We start from the raw sequence: 19099 nt of genomic DNA on the forward strand, positions 1-19099 counted from the left end.
TATGGAGAAGAGTGTAGAAAGAAGGAAAATCAGATATGATATATATAATACAAAAGGCAAAATGGCAGAGGAAATATTATCCAAACAGTAATAACACTAAATGTTAATGGACTGAATTCCCCAATCAAAAGACATAGATTGGCAGAATGGATTAAAAAACAGGATCCTTCTATATGCTGTCTACAGGAAACACATCTTAGACCCAAAGATAAACATAGGTTGAAAGTGAAAGGTTGGGAAAAGATATTTCATGCAAATAACAACCAGAAAATAGCAGGAGTGGCTATACTAATATTCAACAAGTTAGACTTCAAATGTAAAACAGTTAAAAGAGATAAAGATGGACACTATATACTAATAAAAGGAACAATTAAACAAGAAGACATAACAATCATAAATATTTATGCACCGAACCAGAATGCCCCAAAATACGTGAGGAATACACTGCAAACACTGAAAAGGGAAATAGACACAAATACCATAATAGTTGGAGACTTCAATTCCCCACTCTCATCAATGGACAGAACATCTAGACAGAGGATCAATAAAGAAATAGAGAATCTGAATATTACTATAAAGGAGCTAGACTTAACAGATATTTATAGGACATTACATCCCACAACAGCAGGATACACCTTTTTCTCAAGTGCTCATGGATCATTCTCAAAGACAGACCATATGCTGGGTCACAAAGCAAGTCTTAACAAATTTAAAAACATTGAAATCATACACAACACTTTCTCGGATCATAAAGGAATGAAGTTGGAAATCAATAATAGGCGGACTGCCAGAAAATTCACAAATATGTGGAGGCTCAACAACACACTCTTAAACAACGAGTGGGTCAAAGAAGAAATTGCAAGAGAAATTAGTAAATACCTCGAGGCAAATGAAAATGAAAACACAGCATATCAAAACTTATGGGATGCAGCAAAGGCAGTGCTAAGAGGGAAATTTATTGCCCTAAATGCCTATATCAGAAAAGAAGAAAAGGCAAAAATGCAGGAATTAACTGTTCAATTGGAAGAACTGGAGAAAGAACAGCAAACTAATCCCAAAGCAAGCAAAAGGAAAGAAATAACAAAGATCAGAGCAGAAATAAATGAAATTGAAAATATGAAAACAGTAGAGAAAATCAATAAGACCAGAAGTTGGTTCTATGAGAAAATCAATAAGATTGATGGGCCCCTATCAAGATTGACAAAAAGAAGAAGAGAGAGGATGCAAATAAATAAGATCAGAAATGGAAGAGGAGACATAACTACTGACCTCACAGAAATAAAGGAGGTAATAACAGGATACTATGAACAACTTTACGCTAATAAATACAACAATTTAGATGAAATGGACGGGTTCCTGGAAAGACATGAACAACCAACTTTGACTCAAGAAGACATAGATGACCTCAACAAGCCAATCACAAGTAAAGAAATTGAATCAGTCATTCAAAAGCTTCCTAAAAAGAAAAGTCCAGGACCAGATGGCTTCACATGTGAATTCTACCAAACGTTCCAGAAAGAATTAGTACCAATTCTCCTCAAACTCTTCAAAAGAGTCGAAGTGGAGGGAAAACTGCCTAATTCATTCTATGAAGCCAACATCACCCTCATACCAAAACCAGGCAAAGATATTACAAAAAAAGAAAACTACAGACCAATCTCTCTAATGAATACAGATGCAAAAATCCTCAATAAAATTCTAGCAAATCCTATCCAACAACACATTAAAAGAATTATACATCATGACCAAGTAGGATTCATCCCAGGTATGCAAGGATGGTTCAACATAAGAAAATCAATTAATGTAATACACCATATCAACAAATCAAAGCAGAAAAATCACATGATCATCTCAATTGATGCAGAGAAGGCATTTGACAAGATTCAACATCCTTTCCAGTTGAAAACACTTCAAAAGATAGGAATACAAGGGAACTTCCTTAAAATGATAGAGGGAATATATGAAAAACCCACAGCTAATATCATCCTCAATGGGGAAAAACTGAAAACTTTCCCCCTAAGATCAGGAACAAGACAAGGATGTCCACTATCACCACTATTATTCAACATCGTGTTGGAGGTTCTAGCCAAAGCAATTAGACAAGAAAAAGCAATACAAGGCATCAAAATTGGAAAGGAAGAAGTAAAACTATCACTGTTTGCAGATGATATGATACTATACGTCGAAAACCCGGAAAAATCCACAACAAAACTACTAGAGCTAATAAATGAGTACAGCAAAGTAGCAGGTTACAAGATCAACATTCAAAAATCTGTAGCATTTCTATACACTAGTAATGAACAAGCTGAGGGGGAAATCAAGAAACGAATCCCATTTACAATTGCAACTAAAAGAATAAAATACCTAGGAATAAATTTAACTAAAGAGACAAAAAACCTATATAAAGAAAACTACAAAAAACTGCTAAAAGAAATCACAGAAGACCTAAATAGATGGAAGGGCATACCGTGTTCATGGATTGGAAGACTAAATATAGTTAAGATGTCAATCCTACCTAAATTGATTTACAGATTCAATGCAATACCAATCAAAATCCCAACAACTTATTTTTCAGAAATAGAAAAACCAATAAGCAAATTTATCTGGAAGGGCAGGGTGCCCCGAATTGCTAAAAGCATCTTGAGGAAAAAAAACGAAGCTGGAGGTCTCGCGCTGCCTGACTTTAAGGCATATTATGAAGCCACAGTGGTCAAAACAGCATGGTATTGGCATAAAGATAGATATATCGACCAATGGAATCGAATAGAGTGCTCAGATATAGACCCTCTCATCTATGGACATTTGATCTTTGATAAGGCAGTCAAGCCAACTCACCTGGGACAGAGCAGTCTCTTCAATAAATGGTGCCTAGAGAACTGGATATCCATATGCAAAAGAATGAAAGAAGACCCATATCTCACACCCTATACAAAAGTTAACTCAAAATGGGTCAAAGATCTAAACATTAGGTCTAAGACCATAAAACAGTTAGAGGAAAATGTTGGGAGATATCTTATGGATCTTACAACTGGAGGCGGTTTTATGGACCTTAAACCTAAAGCAAGAGCACTGAAGAAGGAAATAAATAAATGGGAACTCCTCAAAATTAAACACTTTTGTGCATCAAAGAACTTCATCAAGAAAGTAGAAAGACAGCCTTCACAATGGGAGACAATATTTGGAAATGATATATCAGATAAAGGTCTAGTATCCAGAATTTATAAAGAGATTGTTCATTTCAACAACAAAAAGACAGCCAACCCAATTACAAAATGGGAAAAAGACTTGAACAGACACCTATCAGAAGAGGAAATACAAATGGCCAAAAGGCACATGAAGAGATGCTCAATGTCCCTGGCCATTAGAGAAATGCAAATCAAAACCACAATGAGATATCATCTCACACCCACCAGAATGGCCATTATCAACAAAACAGAAAATGACAAGTGCTGGAGAGGATGCGGAGAAAGAGGCACACTTATCCACTGTTGGTGGGAATGTCAAATGGTGCAACCACTGTGGAAGGCAGTTTGGCGGTTCCTCAAAAAGCTGAATATAGACTTGCCATACGACCCAGCAATACCATTGCTGGGAATATACTCAAAGGACTTAAGGGCAAAGACACAAACGGACATTTGCACACCAATGTTTATAGCAGCGTTATTTACAATTGCAAAGAGATGGAAACAGCCGAAATCTCCATCAACAGAAGAATGGCTAAACAAACTGTGGTATATACATACGATGGAATACTATGCAGCTTTAAGACAGGATAAACTTATGAAGCATGTATTAACATGGATGGACCTAGAGAACATTATGCTGAGTGAGTCTAGCCAAAAACTAAGGGACAAATACTGTATGGTCCCACTGATGTGAACAGACATTCGAGAATAAATTTGGAATATGTCCTTGATAACAGGGTCCAGCAGGAGGTAGAGACAGGGTAAGATAGTGGCCAATTGGAGTTGAAGGGATACAGACTGTGCAACAGGACTAGATACAAAAACTCAAAAATGGACAGCACAATAATACCTAATTGTAAAGTAATCATGTTAAAACACTGAATGAAGCTGCATCTGAGCTATAGGTTTTTGTTTTGTTTTGTTTTGTTTTGATTTGATTTTACTATTATTACTTTTATTTTTTTCTCTATATTAACATTCTATATCTTTTTCAGTTATGTTGCTAGTTCTTCTAAACCAATGCATATGTACTAAGAAATGATGATCATGCATCTATGTGATGATGTTAAGAATTAACGATTGCATATGTAGAATGGTATGCTCTCTAAATGTTGGGTTAATTTCTTTTTTCCGTTAATTAAAAAAAAAAAAAAAGAGAAGGGATAATTGGAGCTGAAGGGATACAGACTGTACAACGGGACTGGATATAAAAACTCGGAAATGGACAGCACAATACTACCCAATTGTAATGCAATTATGTTGAAACACTGAATGAAGCTGCATGTGAAGTATAGGTTTTTTGTTTTTGTTTTTTTTTGTTTTTTTTTTCTTTCTATTATTGTTTTAATTCTTATTCTGTTGTCTTTTTATTTCTTTTTCTAAATCGATGCAAATGTACTAAGAAATGATGAATATGCAACTATGTGATGTTATTAAGAATTACTGATTGTACATGTAGATTGGAATGATTTCTAATTGTTTTGTTAATTCTTTTTTTAATTAATTAAAAAAATGATAAAAAAAAAAAAAAGTAGGCCTAAGACTCACCCCAGAGAACCTCTTTTTTTTGTTCAGATATGGCCTCTCTTTCTAAGCTGATGTGGCAAGTCAACTCACTGCCCTCCCCAACTACGTGAGACATTACTCCAGGATTATAAATCTCCTGACGACATGGGACAGCATCCTGCGATGAGCCAGGGCACGGCATCGAGGGATTGAGAAAATCTTCTTGATCAAAAGGGGAAAGAGAGAAATGAGAAAAAACAAAGTGTCAGTGGCTGAGAGATTTCAAACAGAGTCGGTAGGTTATCCTGGAGGTTATTCTTACACATTATAGAGATATCCCTTTTTAGTTTATGGTGTATTGGAGTGGCTAGAGGGAAGTACCTAAAACTGTAGAGCTGTGTAAGCTTTACAATAGCCTTGTTCTTTGAAGATGGTTGTATAATGATACAGCTTTTATGATATGACTGTGTGATTGCGAAAACCTTGTGTCAAATGCTCCATTCTCCTAGGGTATGGATAGATGAGTTAAAAAAAAAAAAAACATAAGGATAAAAAAGTAAATAAATAATAAGGGAGATAAAGAGTAAGGAATTGGGTAGATTGAAATACTGTTGGCCATTGAGGGCGGGGTAAGAGATATGGGATGTATGAGTGTTTTTCTTTTTCTGGAGTGAAGCAAATGTTCTAAAAATGATCATGGTAATTAACACACAACTATGTGATGATATTGTGAGCCATCGATTGTACACCATGTATGGACTATATGTGTGTGAAGATTTCTCAATAGAAATATTTTTAAAAATATACTTTAATGAACTAATCACAACCCACACTGAATGGGTGGAGTCACATCTCCACCTAATCAAAAGGTCACACCCCAAATTGGGTGTGTCACATCTCCATGGAAGTTAATTCAATCAAAGTTTAAACCCTGAACAGTGGGTTTGGCACCACAAGATTGGATCAGGATTAGAACATGGCTTTTCTGGGGTGCTTAACAGTTTCAATCTAGCACAGTTGCCTATAAAGAATACTCCCTTTTTGGTTCAGATATCTGCTGCCACATATCATTTATTACCAAGAGGGGATATTTAGTTCTTGTATGCATTTTGTAGAATTTATATTTGAACCTCAAACAATTTGACATTTAGACTGTTTGCTATTTGCCTCTACTTTGTAGGGGTGTGTGGGCATTAGTTAAGAAGACCCTCTTGATTTCAAGGAACTCAAAATAAAGTTGGATTAGGGACACATGATGGTATAATCAAGACTATAAGACAATATATAATAGGTGACAAATGGGTGGCAATTAAGAGTTGTGGGCTTCCCAACACACAGCAAGGGGCTTAGCATTCAGTAAGTACTCCGCAAATGTCTGTTGAAGGATTCAGGGTTTGGACTTGCTGCATTTTGAAAGTTGAATGAGAATTATATGATAGAAGTGAAGGAGGACATTAAAGATTAAGAGAACAGCAGGGTCAGAATTAGATGCTCCCTCCTTATGTGCTCTCATAGCACATTGTCTTTTACAGCAACTTATATCTCTGAGATCTAATTCAAAATTCTCCATCTGTTTTGCCATTTGCTGTTTAGAGTGTTTGAAATCAGTTGTCCTGTCCTCTAGTTTGCTTGTTGTTTCTTCTGCTTCTTCAAATTTGCTGTTGTATGTCTCTAGTATGCTTTTCATTTTGTTTACAGCATCTTTAACCTCTGTGATATCTGCTATTTTTCTATTTATTCTTTCAAATTCCTCTTTATGCTCTTCTAATGTCTTCTTGATCTCCTTTATGTCAATAGCCCTCCTATTCATTTTACTTAGTAAAATTATATGAACATTTTTGATTAGTTGTTCCAATGTCCATGTCTCCTCTGGTGTTTTAGTTGGGTCTTTAAGCTGGGCTATATCTCTGCATCATGATATGCTTAGTGCTCTTCTGCTTTGTTGCATGTAAATAACTTGATTGGTTTACTTTGGAAGTTGATTTTCTTCCGTAGTCTAAAGCCCTGTGTTTGCAGGATGGGTGTGTAGCAGGATGCAAGGCATGGGGCAGGGCACAAAAGTGAGGTGATGTGTTGCAGCGCAGGCAAGGTGCAGGTTGGGGGTGCTATGCTGGTGCCTAAGAATGTGGGCACTCAGTGGCCAGGGGAGAATGTAACTGTGCCGACACAGGGTTGGGGAGCGGGGCCTTTTCTGTGCATATGCAGAGCTGAGGGCAGCAGATTGCAGTTGCACCTGCCTGGGCTGGGGACAGATGTCTCATTGGATTATAAATACTTATGTAGCACTGTCTCTTGTACTAGAACTATTCTAAGGGTAGGGACTGTGTCCTGTTTCTCTGTGAACCCCCAACACTTAGTCCAACACCTGTTTTATAATGGGTACTCAATAAATATTTGATAAATTAGTGAAAGATTGAATAAGTGACTAGACAAATAAGAAAGCCCAGAGAATGTTCAGAGGTTAGTGAATTAACTACTTTGGAGTGAAGATGGAGCAAATTTGGAGTTTATTGACCGCCAGAGTACAGAGTTTGGACTTTATTTCGCAAATAATTGAGAAGCATGGTGGATTTCGAGCAGGGTAATTACAAAATGGTTCTGATAACAATAGTGGCAGTTCATGTTTTTAACTTGTTTAATCTTCAATACTCTATGAATCCCATTTGTGTTAACTGAAACACTAAGAGGCTATAGAAATTATCTTAAATCATAATTAGCAAATAGTGACTTGAACCCTAGTGTGTTTTATCTCAATGCCCATGCCTACTCAGTGCCACTTTGCCTCTTTCGGGGATTCATCTGTTGGTGACAGAATGGAGGGGACAAACCATTTGCAGTTCTTATACTGGATTTCTGAATCTTGGAATTGCAATTGTCATTGTATGGCTCCAGCAGAGATTTAGTGATGAAAAAAGATACACTTTGCTCTCTTAATTTGATTTAAATAGTGCTTTCCCCGAGTCTGGAACCTTTCCTAGAATGAATTGCTCAGAATCCTGGGACCAAAAGACAACTGCTTAGTCTGTTACTAGCAGATCAAATCTGCTTTCGTCTCTATCCTCAATTAATTATTCTCAATCAGATAACTCAAAAAATTGTCAGGTTTGCTTGATGAACTCAATAGGAAAATTTCTGTCCCCTATCCTCTTGTGACCTTATTTAATTACCTGAATGTTTGCATTTAGTATTTAACAAGTGCTAGCTTCTACTGTTGGGTATTCATGATAGTAAACCCATGAATTCTTTCCATCTTTAGAAAAATGCCCCACTGTGAATTAATTTTTATTCACTTCAGCAGTATTGATAATACAGCATTCATTTTTTTATTCCAGTAGATATTACTTGCATCTTGACACAGATTGCTTTACAATTCAGTCTTTATTTTCTGGTTGCCTGCAAAACTACTGAGTATCCTCACAAAACTGCTCCCAAATAATCTGTGTTCAAATGCCACCTTGTGTTCTTCAGACTAAGATTTTAGTGGGCATATTAAATATTTGAAATCTAATGTCCTACTGCTGATGTACCAGGATCAATAAATGCCCCCCTCCCCGATTTTTTCTTTTGTATGTGATTAAATGACCATGTGCAGCTAAGGCATCTCATAATCACCAGACTCAAATCATGCTATTGAATGAATTCTCCAACTCTGGGAGCAATCATTCTACTAAACAGTGGGAAAGAAGGTGAAGGAAACCAGGCTTTCAAAACTTCGTAATAAGGAAGGACCATGGCTATTATCTTCCTGGGTGATCACTGATATCCCACTGAGGTTGAATTAATGACTTAGCTGAATAGCTCTGTGAGGATGAATCTAAAATCAAATGCCAGTTCAACAGCCCAGTCTATGAAGGAAAGAGGTGAATGCATTTGGACACTTATTTGTGAGGAGATACAAATCTGGAGTTGAAAGTGATTCCACTTTGCTTGCACCCAGTGATCTATATGTATTCTAGGAAAAACTACCCTGCTTCAGGTGCATTATAGCCTGAGGATTTGGCAGAACAATCTCTCACTGCTGTTATTTTGCCTCCTCATTCCACCTGTTTCTAATGGAAAACTAGCCTATAGTTATCTGCAATGCTTAGGGTTTGCACTTCCTGTCAGTCCCTAATACTTTTGAGACCAGCTTTGTCTAAAAAAATTCAATGAAATTACAGGTAGTCCTCATAGAATGTTCCTCCTTCTGGGTCTTTACATTTCAACTCCTGAACATTGCACATTGGACTACGCTCATTTGGAGTTGTTGAGTTTGAAAGTGTTGGCATCTCTATGGGGGCTCTGTTCTCTGATACTGTGTTATGTAGTGTGGTTCCTGAGTCAGCAGCATCCCTGGGGGCTTGTGAAACATGCAGGCGCTTAAGCTCCACTCCAGACCTATTGAATCAGAATCCACTTTTTAACAGGGTTCCCAAACAAGCCATATGCCCATCAGTGTCTGAGAGGCACTACTCTAAGAGGGGTTAGCAAGAATGTGGTAGAATATTTAAGGGAATATCTACATTCACTGGTAGGGAGATTTAGTGGAGGATGGGAAGGAAGAGAGTAACTGGAGTATCGAAATGGGGAGAGAGAAGTTTCTCAGAAGTCAAAAAGAGACATTCAAGAATGAAAGGGGGGCAGGCCACAATGGCTCAGCAGGCAAGAATGCTTGCCTGCTATGCCAGAGGACCCAGGTTCCATTCCTGGTGCCTGCCCATGTTAAAAAAAAAAAAAAAAAAATGAAAGGGTTGGACACCAAGGCCAAATATTATGAGAAGTATAGGGAGAGGATGTCTGAAGATCTGTAATGGATTTGGCATGAGGGAGAAAGCCTTGGAGCAAAGGAGGAAGGTGGGTTGTGGGAAAAATATGATCAGGAAATAGAGTTTGAATTGCTTAAGAATTTTGACAGTTTTGGTACTGAAAAGAGGCTGGAAAATCACACTAGGTGAAGGCAAAGGGCAGGGAAACTGTGGTAAAGAACTGATGAAAGTCAGATATTTAAGACCAATCTTTGCAGCATTGGGAGGTGGTAGAATACACAGGACAATAGGGGAGAGTCTTTAATTTGAGGAGGATACATCTTCCTGGAATAGGAAAAGAGGGGCTGAGGATGAAAAGGAAGACAGATGTGTGAGAAAAAGTCTTCTCAGTTTAGTGGAGGGGAGTCATCTCATTGAGTGAAATAAGCCCAAAACAAAGGGATAATTAGTGTATTATTTCACGGATATGAACAAATTAAAATAAGCAAACTCATAGAGTCAGAATCAAGAGTATAGGTTACCAGAGGATGAGGTAGGGGTACAGAATGGGACTTTGAGGCTTAAAATGTTCAGAGTTCCTATTGAGGGCAAAGGAAAAGTTTTGGCAGTAGACGATGGTTGCGGTGATTTGAAACTGTATTTACTCGAGAAAAAGATGTTCTTAAACTTGATCTATTCATGTGGGTGTGGACTCATTTTAAATTGGACCTTTTGAAGGGGTTACTTCAGTTAAGTAGATGTGACCCACCTCAATCAGGATAAGCCTAAATCCTATTACTGGAGTGCTTTATAAGCAAGTGAAATTCAGACCACAGAGGGAGCAGCCTGAAGCTGAAATCAGTGGAACCCAGAAGAGAAGAGAGGGATCAGAAGATGCCACCACGTACCTTGCCATGAGAGAGGTGCTAAGGATCACTTGCAGCCAGCCCCAAAATGCCACAGTATTTGGGAAGAAAGCATAGCCTTGATGCTGCCTTGATTTAGACTTTCTTTTAGCCTCAAAACCATAAGCAAATAAACTCTCATTGTCTAACCTGACCCATTTAATGGTATTTGTTTGGGCGGTCTAAGAAACTAAAACAATGATAATGTTAGTACAACATTGAATTAATTAAAAGCACTGAATGTGAATGTAATTAACAGCACTAAATATGTACAGGCATACTTTGGATATTTGGCAAGATCAGTTCCAGACAACCACAATAAAGCAAATATCATAATAAAGCAAGTCACAAATTTTTTGTTTTTCCTAGTGCATATAAAATATACACTATACTATAGTCTGTTAAGTGGGCAAAATAGCATTGTATCTAAAAAAATCAATGTACATACATTGATTTAAAAATACTTCATTTCTAAAATATGCTAACCACCATCTGAGCCTTCAGCAAGTTATCATCTACTTGTTGGTAGAAGACCGTGCCTTGATGTAATGACTGCTGGCTGGTCAGGGTGGTGATTACTGAAGGTTGGGATAGCTGTAACAATTTCAGAAAATAAGAAAACAATGAAGTTTGCCACATTGATTGACTCTTCCTTTCACGATAGATTTCTCTGTGTCACATCATGCTGTTGTAGCATTTTACCCACAGGAGAACTTTCAAAATCGGAATTAATTCTCTCAAACCCTGCCACTGCTTTATCAATTAAGTAGATGTAATAGTCTAAATTCTTTGTTGTTATTTCAACAACGTTCACAGCATCTTCACCAGGAGTAGATTCCATCTCAAGAAACCACTTTCTTTGTTCCTCCATAAGGAACAACTTATTCATTCCAGTTTTATCATGAGATTGCAGCAATTCAGTCCCATCTTCAGGCTCTACTTCTAATTTTAGTTCTCTTGCTAGTTTCACCTATCTGTAGTAACATTGTCTACTGAAGTCTTGGATCCCTCAAAGTCTTCCATGAAGATTGGAATCAACTTATTTCAAACTCCTGTTAATGTTGATATTTTGACCTCCTTCCTTAAACATGAATATTCTTAATAGCATCTAGAATGGTCAACCCTTTCTAGAAGGTTTTTTTTGTTTGTTTAAAATGCTCATGCACGTTTTATTAATAAAAACTAACAGTGCCAAGTTAAACAAGTCAAACAATTAAAGTCTCTTTATATCTCATAAAATATTACAGAAGAATTTATTTGTGTTTCAATAAAAAGACTATCGTTTTAGAACAGGCAGCTAACAGCAGCTGTGCAGTTAATTGTTTCATGAATAAATTTTAAAAGAGACTACTGCCTGCCCTGAAATTCCTTTTTCTTTTTTCAAAGAACTATTAAAAATGATTGACAAATTTTGAGTTAAAAAAACTGTTAAAACATTCTCTATATTTAATTTCAACTTTATAATAGATTACAGGAAGATGCTTATGAAACAGATACAACATTTGTTTCAGTACATGTCTTTAAATGATAGACTTACAAGTATGTAAACAACTATATAATAAAAAGTTTCCAAATGTTGCCTGTAAGAAATCAGGCAAACTTTACCATAGCAATAAATCATTCCAAGCCTTCAAGACATATAGCTGCACTAGCATGGCAATAAACTTTTGCCAAACAAATAAAAACAAAAAATAAGCAAACAAACAAAAAAAAATTTGTAATCTGCCTGCTGCAAAACAGAGGGGAAAAAAGTGTAAGCTTGATGGAATCATGATAATTACTATAATTTAAGGGAAAATAAAAGCATACTAAAATTTATGGCGCTTTAATGTTTAAAAAGTAGAGCTTTGCCATTTTGCTTGATTCTTTGGACACTGCATGATTTTTAACAAGCTAAAAACTTGCTATGTAATGTTGCTATCCATAGGTTGGTGGCACCATTCAAAACACACTGCAAATAAATGCCCAGTCAGTGTACCATTTTCTACAAAAAGATAGCATTTGATTTTCATTGATGCTGATGAAGTACAATTTCTTCAGCAAACTCAGCAAGAATTAAGGGGGTAAAAATGAACTCTGAATTTAAAAAAAAATAGAAAATGAAAACACAAAATCCTAAGAAGTAAACAGACTCTGCATCAGCGCGCTGGTGTCAAAACACATATGCACACCACATTTTTTTAAATCCTATGAAAAGCCGGGTGATGCAACGGTGGCTCAGTGGCAGAAAGCTCGCCTGCCATGCCAGAGACCCGGCTTCGGTTCCCGGAGCCTGCCCGTGCCCCATACCCACCCCCCAAAATATCCTGTGAAAAAACATCCTTACTTGCTTATTGGACGTGCATATCTAAATTCAATAGCTCACCAATATCTTTCTAGGAGTAAGAACAAAAAGAAAAAGGAAAACCCATGTTAAAATTAAAAAAAGTTCCTCTTCTCTAACAGTTTTTCCTGAAGCTGAATTTGAAGGGGGAGGGGGAATAGACAAGCCATTAAAATGTCTTCATCGTCATTTTATTGAAGTCATCATCATCTTCATCGTCTACCCCGACATAGGACTGGGCATCGCCACCCTGGAGCCGCTGTACTGAGACCCCACTGGAACGTGTAGCCAATGTCCCGTCTGCACCACTGGTCAACTCACTGGCAGAAAGCCTGGTGCCATTTGAAGTTGAACTTGATGGTGTGACAAATGCACTGCTGCTTGATCCCTGAGCCATTTGTGTCACATAAAATGCCAGAGCTTTTAGGTACCAAACTTCTTGCCACTTTAAAGTCTTCGGCTGAACAGCTTCCTGACTCGAGTCCACAAGCCCCTTGGCTTGAATGTTTTTATGGCATCGTGGATTTCAAACGTCTTTTCAAAATTAAATAGAAATGTGGATTAAAAATAAATAAATAGTAGGGGGAAACAAAGGTTAAAATAAGTTAGGCAGAGGGAAATACTAGTGGTCAATGAGAGGGAGGGGTAAGGGGTATGAGATGTATGAGCTTTTTCTTTTTTCTTTTTTCTATTTTATTTCTTTTTCTGGAGTGATGCAAATGTTCTAAGAAATGATCGTGGTGATGAATACGCAACTATGTGATGATATTGTGAGCCACTGATTGCACACCAAGTATGGAATGTTCATACGTTAAGAATGTTCACATTTCCTGTGTGATTGTGAGAACCTTGTGTCTGATGCTCTTTTTATCTACCTTATCAACAGACAAGTAAAACATATGGAATAAAAATAAATAATAGGGGAACAAATGTTAAAATAAATTTAGTAGATTGAAATGCTAGTGATCAATGAAAGGGAGGGGTAAGGGGTATGGTATGTATGAATTTTTTTTCTGTTGTCTTTTTATTTCTTTTTCTGAATTGATGCAAATGTTCTAAGAGATGATCATGATGATGAATATGCAACTAGGTGATGATATTGTGAAATACTGATTATATATGTAGAACAGAATGATCATAAGTTAAGAATGTTTGCGTTTGTTTGTTGTTATATATTTTTTTTAATTAAAAAATTAATAAAAAAGAATGTTCATGTTTGTATGTTTTTTGGTTTTATCAATGAAAATGAAAAATTTTTAAAATTAAACAGATACTCAAATTTGTCATTAGAATTATTGCAGTTGATCACCGTCTCCATTCTGGCTTTCACCATGATGGGTGGGAGGTGGGTGGCGGCGTTGGAGGGAGGTGGCCAGCTGGCTTGATGCACTGCTTGGGTTTCTCTGCACCAAATTCTTGAAGGCAATTTGCTGTAGAATAAGTTCTTGAAGTTGATCCTGTTTCAAATCTTCTCTGTCTCTCTTCCTCTAAATTCTGATGCTCCTGAGCCAAGTCGGTAGACAGACCCGTCCGTTTGATTTCCTTCTTCTCTTTGGAGATATCATTCATGGCCTTGAAAACATTTAAGGCATCGTAGATTCGTCATCTTCTATTTTTCTGGTCATAAGCTGATTCATTTGGTAAAATGTGGCTATCAGCAGCACCGAACTGCAGCTACCAATTCATCTGCCACTTCCTTATGTGAAGTAGTTCCTTTCCTCTGAACCTTCTCACGAACCTTCATTGGAAAATGCCTCAGGCCCTTGTCATTCTTCTCTCCTCTTCTGTTGCATTTCCACTTCTGTGCAATGTTGACATCAGACTGCCCAAAGGTTTTTGGCAAGAGTTGCTTTCCAAGGGTATTTATTATGGAAGGATGAACAACTACTAATGACACCACACCTTTCCCAGGACTAAGATTCTGGACTATAAAGATCTTTAGTTCTCCACTGGCTTCCATTAGACCAGCATCTTTTGCCATGCTACCAGATCCATGAAGCCGATTTTATAAATGTTCACCCTCCGGAGAAGAAATAGTGATTTTTTGACTGCACATGTGCAGCGTTCACAGAGCTCCACAGGAAAGAGTCCCAAAGAGACCCTCACACTCAGACGAGGCAGGGGGCAAGGTCAAGGGCTGGCCCCAGCTGCCTCCTCACCCTCCAGTAGATTTATTTATTTATTTATTTTGGCATGGACAGGCACCGGGAATCGAACCCAGGTCTCTGGCATGACAGGTGAGAATTCTCCAGAAGATTCTTAATTTACTTTGCTCAGATCCATCAAAGGAATCACTTTGTATGACAGCTTATTGCAGTTTTCATTTGCATCCCTCTGAAGATTAATATTTTTGTACTTATTTTCCATTCCTATATCTTCTCTTGCAAAGTGTCTATTAAAACCTTTTGCCCATTCCTGATATTTTCTTATTATTGAGTTGTATGAATTCTTTATATAAACCGGATACCAGTCCTTTGTCATATATATGCATTACAAATATTTTCTTCCATCTGGGTTGCCTCTTCATTTTCTTAACAGTATCTTAAGGCAGAATTCTTTTCTATTTTGTTGAGGTCCAATTTATTAATCTTTCCTTTTATGAGATGTATTTTGTGTCTCCTAGCTAACAAAACTTTGCCTACCCCAACCTTGGGAAGATTTTCTCCTGTAAAACTGCCTTATGTTTAAACTTGCTGCTCCTTCACTTTGGTATGTTGTACCGTCCTAGTTTGCTTCCTTGTAATCCATTTTCTTTTCTGGCTCCTCTTCTTCCTATTTATTAATAATACATGTTCATCAAGGAAGATTTAGAAAATACAGGAAATGAAGTAATACCAATAATAATAGATAAATTTTGAGTACAGAGGCTGCTATGTGCTAGCTATGTGGTGGTAGAACCTGATGGAAGTTAGGCCACCTGGTCTTGAACTCTATTTCTAACACCTTCTACTTGCATGGTCTTGGGTAGGGTTTCGTTCCTGGAGAACCCCCAAGACCAAATAGCCACAAAGATTTACTGCAGCAAAGAATACAGAGCAAAAGCATTGGGAACAAGGTATGCTTCTGTCGGATCTAGAGTTCAGGTGCAGGCTTCTGATGTTCTTTGTCACCCAAGGCCACACAAGACTGGCTTTCTCTCTGTGGAATATCTCTGCCCAGGGGAGACCCTCTGAGTCTCATGGTCCAAGGATTTTGCATGGGAGCTGCCCACATAGGCATATTTTGCTACACAATCCACCATGGCAACCGAAACACAGGACCCAACAGTGAAACCAGGTATACACCATCAATTGTGATGTTGGTACAAAGCAACCCAACAAACCAGTACAGCCCGGTCCATTGCTCCAGTCCAGGTGTACATAAGAAAACCATCAATCTCTAACATAAAGAGCAGTGCAAGGGCCACATCCCCATGATTTCAATCGTGGTTTCCCTGGAGAGAGCAAGGAGTAGGCTACCAGACCTTCTGTGTTCACTCTTTCCTTGCAGGTAGCCTCTAAAGCCTAACTTTTTCTCATCTGTAAAATGGGAAAATACATGAACTCCCCTCATAAGGTTTTGAGGATTATATCCATGGAAAGCTTTCAGCATTAATTTCGGTACATAATAATTACTCAATCATTATTTAGTTATGATTAGCATGAAACATTTCCCTCCTCTGTGATGGAGGGAAAATATTCTATTTCATTGAGTGGTTGTGAGAATAAAATATAGGTACAGGGTTTTAATTCCCCACAAACCTTGCTGTCTCCCATAACCCCATTATTCAGAAGAAACTATGATTAATACTTTGTCTTCTGCCTAATTTAGTAACAATTAATTGGCATGCTTTTGCAATAAAGCAGTGAAAAAATTAACATATTTTTCAAAGCAGACCCACAAAATTGTTTCCTAAATGAAACGATGGCAGTGGGATTTGTGGCAACTGCAACCTCTGAAGTGCTGGGGAGGCCACACCAAGTACCATAAAAGTATTCAGTGTTCTAGCACAGGAAGCACGACAGTCTCCAGCCAGCATCCTCCATCCCCAGGGCTGAGCAAGGCTTCTTGGGTTGAAGATTAGGATCTGTGAACGTGTGGCCCCTTAACTTTCTCTCTTTGGTCCATCCAACATTCCTCGTCTTTTGGGAACCAAGCACATTAGGAGACACTGTGGAATACGACCCTCGGAGGCCCCGTCCTTAAAGAGATCAGCAGTGCAGCAGGGACTGGAACAAGGCAGCCTCCTGTCGGTGGGAAGTAGGAGCCTCTTAACCGTGGGGTCCACGCGGAGGCGGTGGTCAGCACATGGACTCAGGGGTCAGTGAATGCCCTGCGCAAGTACTGTCAGGACATTCCTCACTGCGGCCACGAATCCGTGCTGAGTATGGACGCGGCTGGCTTCTAGCGGGAAGATCTCTTCTCAGACGGAAGAGGAAGAGCAACATAGCTGAAGGTGGAAGTCTCGTCATTATCTGTGATCCACTGGACACCAGCACTGTCCTTCTGCTTGTTGGTTTCAGAAACAACATTTTTTGAGGGGGAAGGGCTCCTACCCAAGCATTAAGTATTCTTCTTATTAATATGAAAAGCCAGCAAAAAAAAAAAAAAATCCATGACCAACATTTTTCCACCTACTAAAATGTATTTCGTGCTTTTCCCTGACTTCCTGTGAGAACATACATTTTAATTTAAATGCCTTTTAATTACTCCCAGTGTTCCGGGAACTTGCCCATTGGGTAAAGCTGGAAATAAGTGAATGATCCTGGCCTTCTATTTCACAGTTTTTCCTTTATAGATGAAGTCATGCTATAGTCAACATTTTGATATTTTCCCCCCAAAACTCCCAGGTCCCACACTTGATAATGGTCCCTAAGCAGTTTCCCATGTCATTTTAAGAATTTCATAAATATTTTTGTAATTTTGCTGCATGAGAGGTGGGGTTTTTGAACTCACATGGCCTCCACTTGCTCAGTGGCCTTACTGTTCTCAGGTTCCCAAAGTTGGACAGATTAGAAACTTGGACACTCTCCTTCTCTTGTTACCTCCATACTCCATCTGTCTTGCTTGGTTTCCTCTAAAAGTAGAGCCTGAGATAATGTGGAGATGCAGGATTTTTATTTGGGAGGTGATTCCAGGAATAGGGGTGCAGAATTGAGAAGAGAAATAAGGAAGAAGGAAAAGCCAAAACAAGTTGTTTTGTTGAGCTAATTGCTACTGTGGGCAACTGGGGCTCAAATCCACTGGGGAACCTCTGGGAAACCTCTGGTAGCATGCACATCAGAGTGGTCGCTCCAGAGAATGGAAGGCTGGGAGCTTTATCCTCTAACTCCCATCCCCCATTGGTTGGGGATATCTACTCCCTTACCCAGAAAAATGGAAAGATGAGAGGTGTGCTGGTCTGAAAGGGTTTATATACCCTAGAAAAGTCATATTTTAATCCTAATCCCATTTTGTAAAGGCAGTAGTTTCTTTTAATCCCTATTCAGTACTGTATGCTAGAAACTTTAATTAGATCATCTCCATGGGGATATGACTCAATCAAGTGTGGGTATTAAACTTGATTAGGTGCAGACACATCTCCACCTATTCCAGTTGGGTCTTGATTGGTTTTACCAGAATCCTTTAAAAGAAGAAGCACTTTGGAAAAAGCTGGAGAATAACGACAGCCATGAGAAAACTTCAGAATGCTGCAGCACCACGAAGCAGAGAGTCCACTAGCCAGTGACTTTTGGTGATGAAGAAGGAAAATGCCTCCCAGGGAGCCTCATGAAACAAGAAGCCAGAAGAGAAAGCTAGCAGATTTTGCCATGTGCCCTTCCAGCTGAGAGAGAAACCCTGAACATCAGCTTTCTTTTTTTTTTTTTTATTAATTAACGGAAAAAAAAGAAATTAGCACACAACATTTAGAAATCATACTTAGAAATCATACCATTCTACATATGCAATCAGTAATTCTTAACATCATCACATAGATGCATGATCATCGTTTCTTAGTACATTTGCATCGGTTTAGAGGAACTAGCAACACAACAGAAAAAGATACAGAATGTTAATATAGAGAAAAGAAATAAAAGTAATAATAATAGTAAAACAAACAAACAAACAAAAAAACACTGTAGCTCAGATGCAGCTTCATTCAGTGTTTTAACATGACTACTTTACACTTAGGTATTATTGTGCTGTCCATTTTTGAGTTTCTGCATCTAATCCTGTTGCACAGTCTGTATCCCTTCAGCTCCAATTATCCATTATCTTACCCTGTTTCTAACTCCTGCTGGACTCTGTTACCAATGACATATTCCAAGTTTATTCTCGAATGTCCGTTCACATCAGTGGGACCATACAGTATTTGTCCTTTAGTTTTTGGCTGGACTCACTCAGCATAATGTTCTCTAGGTCCATCCATGTTATTACATGCTTCATAAGTTTATCTTGTCTTAAAGCTGCATAATATTCCATCGTATGTATATACCA

General features: G+C 38.1%; 1 pseudogene; it reads right to left on the reverse strand.

The window, feature by feature from the left end:
* Positions 1-8845: 8845 nt before the first annotated feature.
* Positions 8846-14624, reverse strand: LOC143683083 (transcription factor Dp-1 pseudogene; annotated as a pseudogene).
* Positions 14625-19099: the final 4475 nt, after the last annotated feature.

The sequence above is a fragment of the Tamandua tetradactyla genome, chromosome 5 (assembly GCF_023851605.1).
Source record: "Tamandua tetradactyla isolate mTamTet1 chromosome 5, mTamTet1.pri, whole genome shotgun sequence".
Lineage (NCBI taxonomy): Eukaryota > Metazoa > Chordata > Mammalia > Pilosa > Myrmecophagidae > Tamandua > Tamandua tetradactyla.